Source organism: Portunus trituberculatus, chromosome 39, assembly GCF_017591435.1.
Source record: "Portunus trituberculatus isolate SZX2019 chromosome 39, ASM1759143v1, whole genome shotgun sequence".
NCBI classification, from domain to species: domain Eukaryota; kingdom Metazoa; phylum Arthropoda; class Malacostraca; order Decapoda; family Portunidae; genus Portunus; species Portunus trituberculatus.
Window position 1 is genome coordinate 14,763,795 of NC_059293.1, and position 10,000 is coordinate 14,773,794.

General features: G+C 42.8%; 1 long non-coding RNA gene across 1 annotated transcript in view; it reads right to left on the reverse strand.

Annotated features, from left to right (window-relative positions):
* The window catches only part of LOC123515573, a 424,563-nt gene that overhangs the window by 381,869 nt on the left and 32,694 nt on the right, over window positions 1-10,000 (reverse strand). Inside the window, exon 2 of the long non-coding RNA XR_006677906.1 lies at window positions 8,077-8,079. This is a non-coding gene — a long non-coding RNA (uncharacterized LOC123515573). The remainder of the gene's footprint in view (window positions 1-8,076; window positions 8,080-10,000) is intronic.

The window sequence follows — 10,000 nt, forward strand, 5'->3', positions numbered from 1 at the left end:
TATTCCCGCGTTTTGCAATATATTCCACAAAACGTGAACCTTAAATATTAAAAAATCACCTTCAAAGAGGAAAAAATACATAAAATTATTGAAAAACTAATGCTAAGCTTTTTCAAATTATAATAGATTAAGATACATGTATTTGGATTAATCAGCTAATTTATCGTCGGAAATATAGGAAGCATAGGATATTAAGAAGGCTTGTGAGGCGCGATATACACAGGAGGCGCTGGGAAGGCAAGACGCGGCAGGGTGAGGCCGGGGCGCAAGGAAGGCAGGTCCGGCTAGACTTTTTAAGCATTAAGGAGATTAAACTACAGCTCGCCGGTGTGATTACTTGCCATCAGCCTCGCTCTCACGGCCCAGATTAAGTTGGGCCGGGCGGCGGGCCTCCGGAGCGTCACGAGAACACTGAACCGGCGGAAAATTGGAATCCCGGAATGAAGATAAACACTGTAGAAATTAGACTAAGAAGAGAGCTTTGTGTCAAGAAGATTTTCTCTGCATTCATTTAAATTAACGCGGTAAATATAGGTGCCGGGATTTTTAGCTCTGGCCTGAATGATACTTGCCAGCCGTTCATTTACTCCATTGAAAAAATTGCAACAAAAATCAAGGAGCTAATCGAGCGGAGTCTGGTCATGAGGTCGTGCCTGGCCATTGCACCCCGCCACCCCGCCTACCTGCCTGCCGTGCCCCGTGCCTTCCTGCAGCCCTCCGCACCTCCGCCCCGTGAACGCCGGTGTCCCGTTGCCCCCGCCTCCTGCCCCTCAGTATTTCACGGTGCCGGGGAACTTTTGTCTCTCACCCAGAAAACAAAACTTTGAAAAAAGGGGAAAAAACTAATCTACTCTGGCATAGCAGAGGCAGAGGTGGCGGCGGCGGCGGGACGGTGGCAGCGGGAAAGGCCACAGCAAATTACAAACACGATATTTTGAAGCGATCGCGGCCGACACTTGCTGGACTGAGAGGAGGAAGAGGAGGGAGGAGGAAAAAAATGAATAAGTTTGTTCCTACATGGTGACTAACCTTGAAGTAGGCAACATTATTATTCCGTCCAGCCAGTCATATGTCGCCGCCTCTTAAAGCCGACGCTCCAAAGCTTACCTGGAAAAGAGAAAAAAAATTGTAAATGCTGCTTTTCTTTCTTTTACTCCTATTGTTTTTGCTAATACGCATGCAATTTGTCCTTCATTATGCAGGAACGCTATGAAAATGTCCTTGATGCTGTCAGGGAAAGATGTAAGTGCAGTTGTGGATGTTGAATGATTTGCGGCTTAATGCGGGAAGAAAGATGCGCCCAAAAAGTGCTAAGGTCATGTACCGAGTATTGGAGGTGAACTTTTTTTTTTTTTTATCACATTCTTTCCTTTGTAATACTTTGTTTGCCTGCTTGCTCGTGTGTGTGTGTGTGTGTGTGTGTGTGTGTGTGTGTGTGTGTGTGTGTGTGTGTGTGTGTGTGTGTGTGTGTGTGTGTGTGTACCATCCACTCTGCCAGTGTATATGTCTGTCTGCTTGTTCGTGTGTCTACGCCTCCCTGCTTATCTGTCACAAAACAAGCCGTACAAAACGCCGCTCCATCAATACCATGTTCGCCCATTAGTCTGCCCATCACATATTAATTTTAGGGGGAGGGACAAATTTTCACTTCCAAATGCACTACCGTTGAAAATAACACGGGGCCTTACACTACCAAGATCACTCGTGTCACTGCACCCTCACCCCTCTACACGGCCGCCCATCACCGCGACGCTTATGAGGGAATACATTGAACATGGATACAAGCACGTGAGGGAATAAGATGACCAGAAAAGAAAAACAGCAATAGTAACGCCGAGGTGATAGCGAATTTCGGATCAGAATTAGTTTGCATCTACTTCATTACACATTTTTCTAGTAAGAAGATTACGGCGGAGCGAGCAACGATACGGCGATAGTGACACTGGATTAAGAAAGGCTAGGGTCGGTTGTTGCTGCTGCTGCTGCTGCTTCTGCCTTCCTCTCGGTGCCTCTCTCCCTTCTTTCACTCCATCAGCAAGTCCTTTCCTTCCCTCTCTTCTCTCTTCTCACTCTTAAAGGCTCTACACAAGCTTCTCACGTCTTCTAACGCCTTTCCTTACCCTCCTCACCCAAGCAAGGCCCGCCTCGCCCGCCGTCTCCAGGCCACGCCCTCCCGCCGCTACTGTTACTGCGGAGCTTGGAAGTGCCGAGCCACGGGGAGCGACCCACGTGCGAAATAGCAACGACTCTGCGTGTTTTTATGCTTAACGTGTCTTGATGGGAATGGAAAGTATACGTGGAGAAATAAATATATGATGAATGAAAAATGGTTTCGGTTAGTATCTCTCTCTCTCTCTCTCTCTCTCTCTCTCTCTCTCTCTCTCTCTCTCTCTCTCTCTCTGACTTTTTATCCTCTGCCGCCTTCATGCAACTACTGCCCATATTCCGGAAAGTTGCTCATGACATTATGCACTCATTGGAAGCAAGAGGCAAGCTCTGTGTGTGTGTGTGTGTGTGTGTGTGTGTGTGTGTGTGTGTGTGTGTGTGTGTGTGTGTGTGTGTGTGTGTGTGTGTGTGTGTGTGTGTGTGTGTGTGTGTGTGTGTGTGTGTGTGTGTGTGTGTGTGTGTAGAAAGTGTAGAAAAAGTATCTGAAGATATGTGAATTTTGTTTGCATTATTCTTAAATTAAATAGTGGATTTCATCAACTTAAAAAGGAAGAAAAAGAGACAGAGGAGGAGGAGGAAAAAGAGGAGGGCAGTGGAGGACATGAGAACAATCTGCTATAAAGCTTTTCCATTTTCATTTACATATATGTTTTACTGTTATTCTTTTAAATCAATTTTGCCAAGTACCGCGCCATAAAAACTTGCTTAACCTAACCATGAATCACAATACTGGTGGTGCCTGAGGAGGTCACTACAGCGTCTTAACTTATCAGAAAAGAAGGCAAAAATATTGGTTTTTCCACTAGTGACAGAAAGGGGAGACAACTCTCTCTCTCTCTCTCTCTCTCTCTCTCTCTCTCTCTCTCTCTCTCTCTCTCTCTCAAGCCTCGGGCACCCCTCCACAGATCTTCAACCGCAAAATAAACTTTTTCTTCCTCAAAGACGACCAAGGATCTTGAAAGATATTTCCTCTCTCTTCGTGCTTCTTTCTTTTGTGCATTTGATAGCCAAGATTGACTATATACGCTTATATATATATATATATATATATATATATATATATATATATATATATATATATATATATATATATATATATATATATATATATATATATATATATATATATATATATATATATATATATATATATGTGTGTGTGTGTATATATATATATATATATATATATATATATATATATATATATATATATATATATATATATATGTGTGTGTGTGTGTGTGTGTGTGTGTGTGTGTGTGTGTGTGTGTGTGTGTGTGTGTGTGTGTGTGTGTGTGTGTGTGTGTGTGTGTAGTTTCGGGAATAATTTTATGCACATATTAACGGTTTCACCAAAATATAACAGATACTGATGCCATGCCAAGACGCGTTATTCTGATGTCATGCCTTGGACCACACTCTGGCACCACAATCCTGGAACCTTAACTGTGGTAAACTTCCACTTCCCAGTGCTGGGCCAAGGCCGCGCAGGCAGGTACTAGTGCGACACTCCATGGGCAGGGAACTGGTATCACGGAGACGTAAGTTGTGGCACGCAGCTCCGGACATCAGGGTAGTTGTGCTTGCTTCCTGAAATACGTGTTATTGTAATCTCTGTTCAATGTCCAGAACAGGTTGTTACAAGGGATCTTGGCCAGACAGGCAGGTTCTTATTCTGGAGCCTTGAAAGACCGGTACCCAGAATCTGACCTCGACACACTGGTTTTTGTACCCTGCAACAGGGTCATGGAAGGGGAATATCTGTGCATGGCACCTGACAGCCCTTCCTGTCCCCAACACATAAACGAGAAGTCTTGAGCCAGTCTCTGACGGAATCCTTCTTCTGTCTGACACCCAAGAAACAAATTCTTGAGACAATCTCGACGGGCAGATTCTTGTGCTTGGCAACCATTAGGCTGTGCTTGTCCAAATAATGTTTTTCTTTTGACAGACAATACTAGAGGAAAGGTTGCTTCAGGCAGACACTCGTCCCTTTCCCCGTCCAGACTTATATTAGTGCCATGGTGTCCTGCGTCACACGGCTATTGATGTCCTCTCGCCGTCAGGAGAATAGAAAATTTTGTGATCCCTCCTGACGAAGGGATCACTGATTTTCGCTCTATCTGTCTGGCGTAGTTTTAGTGCCATGTAGTTCACCAGCAGACAAACCGGAAAAGACCTGAGGACCCCTCAGGCCCCTGCGGTACCCCGGCGTCCCGCTTGCCGCGCGCCTCACCCGCCTCAAAGCACAGCCCACACTGGCCCAGCGGAGACCCGCCCAACCGTCGTCCAAAGAATCCTCACGCACACAGCAGCTGCATCTTGGGCTTGCTGGGGCGCAATGCAGCCGTTACTTCCTAAATTGATGATCCTCGTTCTTGTAGCAGCTTGAGTCCAGCTGCTTAACACCCAAAACAGGAAATTATAAAAACCGCGAGCATCTGTGCAAAGCCTCTAAAGGGAGAACACATGAACATCTGGATAAGCTTTTGAAATGCTAAGCAAGCAATGCAAGTTAAAAATGAATACAAACATGGTTAAATCTATGTTTTTCATTCTACAACAATACTGAGGCATTACACCAACAATACAATGATTTTCTCACTTAAACAGAATAAACAGAACAAGCCAAAAGGTTAACTTTCTAAATAAAGTAAGTTTACAACGCACAAAAACCAACAAACTTACCTTAACACATTTTTAATTCACTGCAAACAGTGTAAGTGTTATTCCTCATTTGATTTTCCCTCAATAACCTGCAAGCGTAACTCATCTGCATATCGTAAATGACCATTAGGAGGCTAATTAATACACAGCACGTTGCCGCCGCACTGAAAGAAGCGCAATAAATGGAATCAACAATAAAAATCACAAGTTTTGGGAGAGAGCGAGGCAGCGGGTGGCGGGCCGGCGGCAGCAGGCCTGCAGGGTCGCCGCGCCGCCCGGAGGCCCGCCACCACATCTCCACTATGGCACTCGATGGGCGGCTCCACTAACACCACACACCCTCGTCATGGCATCATTAACAATAACTAATTAATAATGCTTCATATTATGTAAAAGAATCCCGACTTATATTATTTGCCTTAAACAAACACCAAAACTCTACGGGTGTGACAGAGGGCGACGACAAGTGTCGATTTTAAGACCATCGGCACAGGGCAGGGCTAAGACACTGATGGTTCTCACGGCGTCCAAGCGAAGGCAGACCTGTCGTGCAGGTGGCGGTGGGAAAGGGGCGGTGGACGGGGGGCGGGGGCCACATGCACCGGCCCCCCGATATAAAGTTAACTTGTGATATCAAGCAACCCGTGGGTACCAGCACAGGCCCGCTGGCCAATCACTGGGGGGCATTAAACTCCATAAGTAAATAGTAATTACTCATTTACACACTCAGACAGCAAGGTTCATGCACACTTAAGCCAATGAAAGCAAAATATCATACGTGGATATTATAATGACCCCAATATAAATATCCTAAATTAGTAGGTGGAACCACGGCGGGGCACGTCAAGCAGGGTGGGGGGAATCTGAGGGAGAGAGGTATTGTGGGGGGCAGGGAAAAACTTCATACCCAAAAATGTGGTTCTGGACTCTTTCTCCCCAACATAGCGACATTCTTGCTCTAGGGTATGCTGAGGTCACTTGTGCTCCTCCGTGAAGTGTTTGGCGCAGGGAATGATTAGTGGCGCCGCGACACACGCTAATGACGTGATGAAGCTGAACAACTCACGGTAAGGGGGAAAAACCGGATATTTCTGTGTATAAGAATGAAGTGAGTGAGAAAAGTTAATGTTGCGTCAAAATTTCTGGTTATTATAATGGCGAAAGTTCAAGGTCATGGAGAAATTGCTTTTATTGTAATTTTCACGAATATATATATATATATATATATATATATATATATATATATATATATATATATATATATATATATATATATATATATTACAGGCACGAAGTTGCAAAACTATTCATAACACAAATGCATAATTTTCCTCATTATATCTAATAATAAGAATTTAGCGCATTTGTAAATCGCAACATAAAAAAAACCTTGATTATTCGTTGCCATCAAATAATCTTAAATACTCGTGTAGTGAAGGCAATGAAGAGCAGCATTATGAACACAACTTCATGCAAGCTACAGGTTTCAGCATTCTTATTGGATTTCTTTTTTCTTTCAGATATAACGTAAAGTCGCTCAAGTATGGTACTTTTTGGGTCATAGTTCTTCAATTATAACTGAGCGTTATTTGTGAGCAACGTAACTCTTTGTGTGTGTGTGTGTGTGTGTGTGTGTGTGTGTGTGTGTGTGTGTGTGTGTGTGTGTGTGTGTGTGTGTGTGTGTGTACAATAATAATAATAATAATAATAATAATAATAATAATAATAATAATAATAATAATAATAATAATAGTAAAAACAATAATAATGGCTCGCACCATGTTATGAACCGTGTTGTGTGTGTGTGTGTGTGTGTGTGTGTGTGTGTGTGTGTGTGTGTGTGTGTGTGTGTGTGTGTGTGTGTGCAATAATAATAATAATAATAATAATAATAATAATAATAATAATAATAATAATAATAATAATGATATTATTAATAATTATAATGGCTCGCACCATGTTGTAAACCGTGCTGAGTGTGTGTGTGTGTGTGTGTGTGTGTGTGTGTGTGTGTGTGTGTGTGTGTGTGTGTGTGTGTGTGTGTGTGTGTGTGTGCACGCACAAACACACACACACACACACACACACACACACACACACACACACACACACACACACACACACACACACACACACACACATTTTTGCGTCGCAGCGGGCGTATCGACGTGATAACCACCAGTTAATTCGAAGACAAAGTAAAAACGAACTAAAAAAAAATACACGAAACGAAGGCAAATCTTGAAGTAGCCGTGGAAAATTTGAACAGCACAATCAATGCAAACATGAGTGACAAATTTAGGAAACGAGAAAATTAGCGGCGTGGAGCAGGCGGGGTAGCGGGGACCCGGCGAGCTGTCAGAGCCCGCTGCGCCACCGCCTGTCACCACCGCTATGCTTGAAGGAGTCAAATTTACGTGGCCTGTCCTGTGCTCACCAAAATTTCAGTGAGCAATAAGTCAGAAAGCACAATTATAAGTCACGCACCGTACACGTTCTTGGCTCATCCCTTGCCCTCCACTGCACGCCATTACTACGAAAGAAATGAGACAAAACCTGGCGCAATAATACCCTCCCCTTTTCGTGAAAATAAAAATACGCCTAAGCAGATTAATATTTAGTTAAATGTCACACTTAGTTTTTTTTTAATAGTTCAGGGAGTTATGAAAATCAAGCAAGATATTTTGAGTCTTAGAAAAAATCATCAAGGAATTTAACACATACACAAAAAAAAAAATAATGGTTTATTTTTTTTTCGCAATACATCTAAAGAAAGCAATAAGACGAGACGATATTCTCCTCAATACACAGCGACAGAAAAATCACACACATTAGCACGAAACTTCCCCAAAAAAATCGAGTAATTTACCAAACTTACGAAAAATCGAGTAATTTACACTGAACACGAAAATAGCATCTCTTTTCCACAGTACATCCTGAAGAGCAACGAGACGAGATGAGACGAGACAAGGCGTTATAAAAGCCACACACATTATCATGAAACATTCCCCTTGAAAAAGGAACACTTAACCGCACACACGAAAATAGAATAAAACACTGAATACAAAAATAGCATCTTTTTTCCTCAATACATCCTGAAGAGCAAGGAGACGAGACGAGACGAGAGGAGAGGAGAGGAGACGAGACGAGCACATATATACACGCAGGAGATAACGCCGCAGCTTCCCAGAGCTTGGCAGACCGTTAACCCAGGATGCGAGAGCAGCTATCAAGCCCCACGACCGTCTGAGGCCCGCTTCTGAGACATCACAGCGGCGCGGCGCCCTCCTCTATTCCCCGTGATGTCGCTGGGCTGCCCGGCACTCTCATAATTCCCGACACCCGCGCCAAAAGTTATCGGGATTTAGAGTTAGTCTGGCGATGTTTTAGGAGAATGAATGGTGTTTTATGCTTTGTTTATATTCGAAGCTTTAAAGCGCTTGCAGAGAACGAGACAGCTGCCCTGGATAACGTGAGTCTCTCTCTCTCTCTCTCTCTCTCTCTCTCTCTCTCTCTCTCTCTCTCTCTGTGTGTGTGTGTGTGTGTGTGTGTGTGTGTGTGTGTGTGTGTGTGTGTGTGTGTGTGTGTGTGTGTGTGTGTTTTGCAGTGCATGGAAACAGGTTATTTCAGTCATGTAACTGTGTTTATTTGTGTGCGTATGTATGTATGTGCACAAACGAAACTGTGTGTGTGTATGTGTATGTGTGGATGTGCTATGAATAAAACGCTTGAGTGTTTGTGCTTCCCTGTATTGCGCAGTTGCCCTACATACACACACATACATTAATAAAATTCCAAAACATTTCTTACTGTTTTCATTTATAACCTACAAGTCACTAATTATAGATCCCCACCCTATCATCCAAATCAATAAATTTATCTGTTATTTTTTCATCACTATACCAAACCATGAATAGAATACACAGCAATTCCTGGAAGATCACGGTGTATGTGTAAGCGTGTACCTAAAAGTATGTATGTACACACAGACTGAAAATAGGTACATGTATAAATGAATATTCAAGCTGTGTGTGTTGGGAGATGGGTAGGTGTGTGAGTAAGTGTGAGTAGGTGTAGGTGTGTGTGCATATGTTTAAGTGTTTGTCGAAAAAGTTTCCCGCATATAAAGTCACAATATAGTTCCTTTATTGCTATTGTGTTGTGTGTCTGGACTCCTTCCAAAGTTCACGGGTTGCCCTAACGCAGCGCCCCGAGTATTCACGACCTCCATAAGCCGCGGCAATGAAACTCCTCCTCCACCTTAATTAGGACATGCAAGTATACCACACTAATCTATTCACTTATCTATCCAGTATACATCTCTACAAGTTTGCGTACCTATTCAACCTCTTTCCCACGCCTATCTAAGAGCGATCTGGGTTTTATATATTATCCAAAAATACTAGAAGGAAAATAAATTCATATATAAAAGCAGGGCATATTTTCGCTGCAAGATGTCTTGATATATACAACAAAAATTTGGCGTCCTAGTTTCATTACTATATTAAGCTTGGTTTGTGATTTTATACTTATTAGTGTGTGTGTGTGTGTGTGTGTGTGTGTGTGTGTGTGTGTGTGTGTGTGTGTGTGTGTGTGTGTGTGTGTGTGTGTGTGTGTGTGTGTGTGTGTGTGTGTGTGTGTGTGTGTGTGAAAACTACAAAAAAATTATCCTGAAACAATATTTTTCTCGTAATGAGCAACTGAAAATAACCATCTGATCACAAAAAAAAAGAAGATAAACTTAACGGCTAAATCGATAAACCAACAATAACCTCAACAAACCAAACACCTTAAATCACAAGCCACATAAGAACACTCAGCTGATTCGCCTCTCCAACATACAACAACACTAAGTACTGACGCAAGAACACACAAACCCTCATCCCGGTGTCTTGGGTTCGCGTCTAGGCGGCTTAGAGGACAGAGACAACAGTAGCACAGGAAAGGAGTCCCAAGGAAGCAGCGGACCATCATTCAAGGCTTTCAAGGTTATGCATTCACAACACAACACTACCCATACCACACCATACTAAGTCTCTCTACTGTGTCTATTACTAGAAAATATCTGAACTCAATGATAATCCTGTATAGTATATCATCTAAAATTATTCCTAGCTATAAAATTATTTGCAGTAGAACTAATAACCACACAATCATCTAGGTCAAT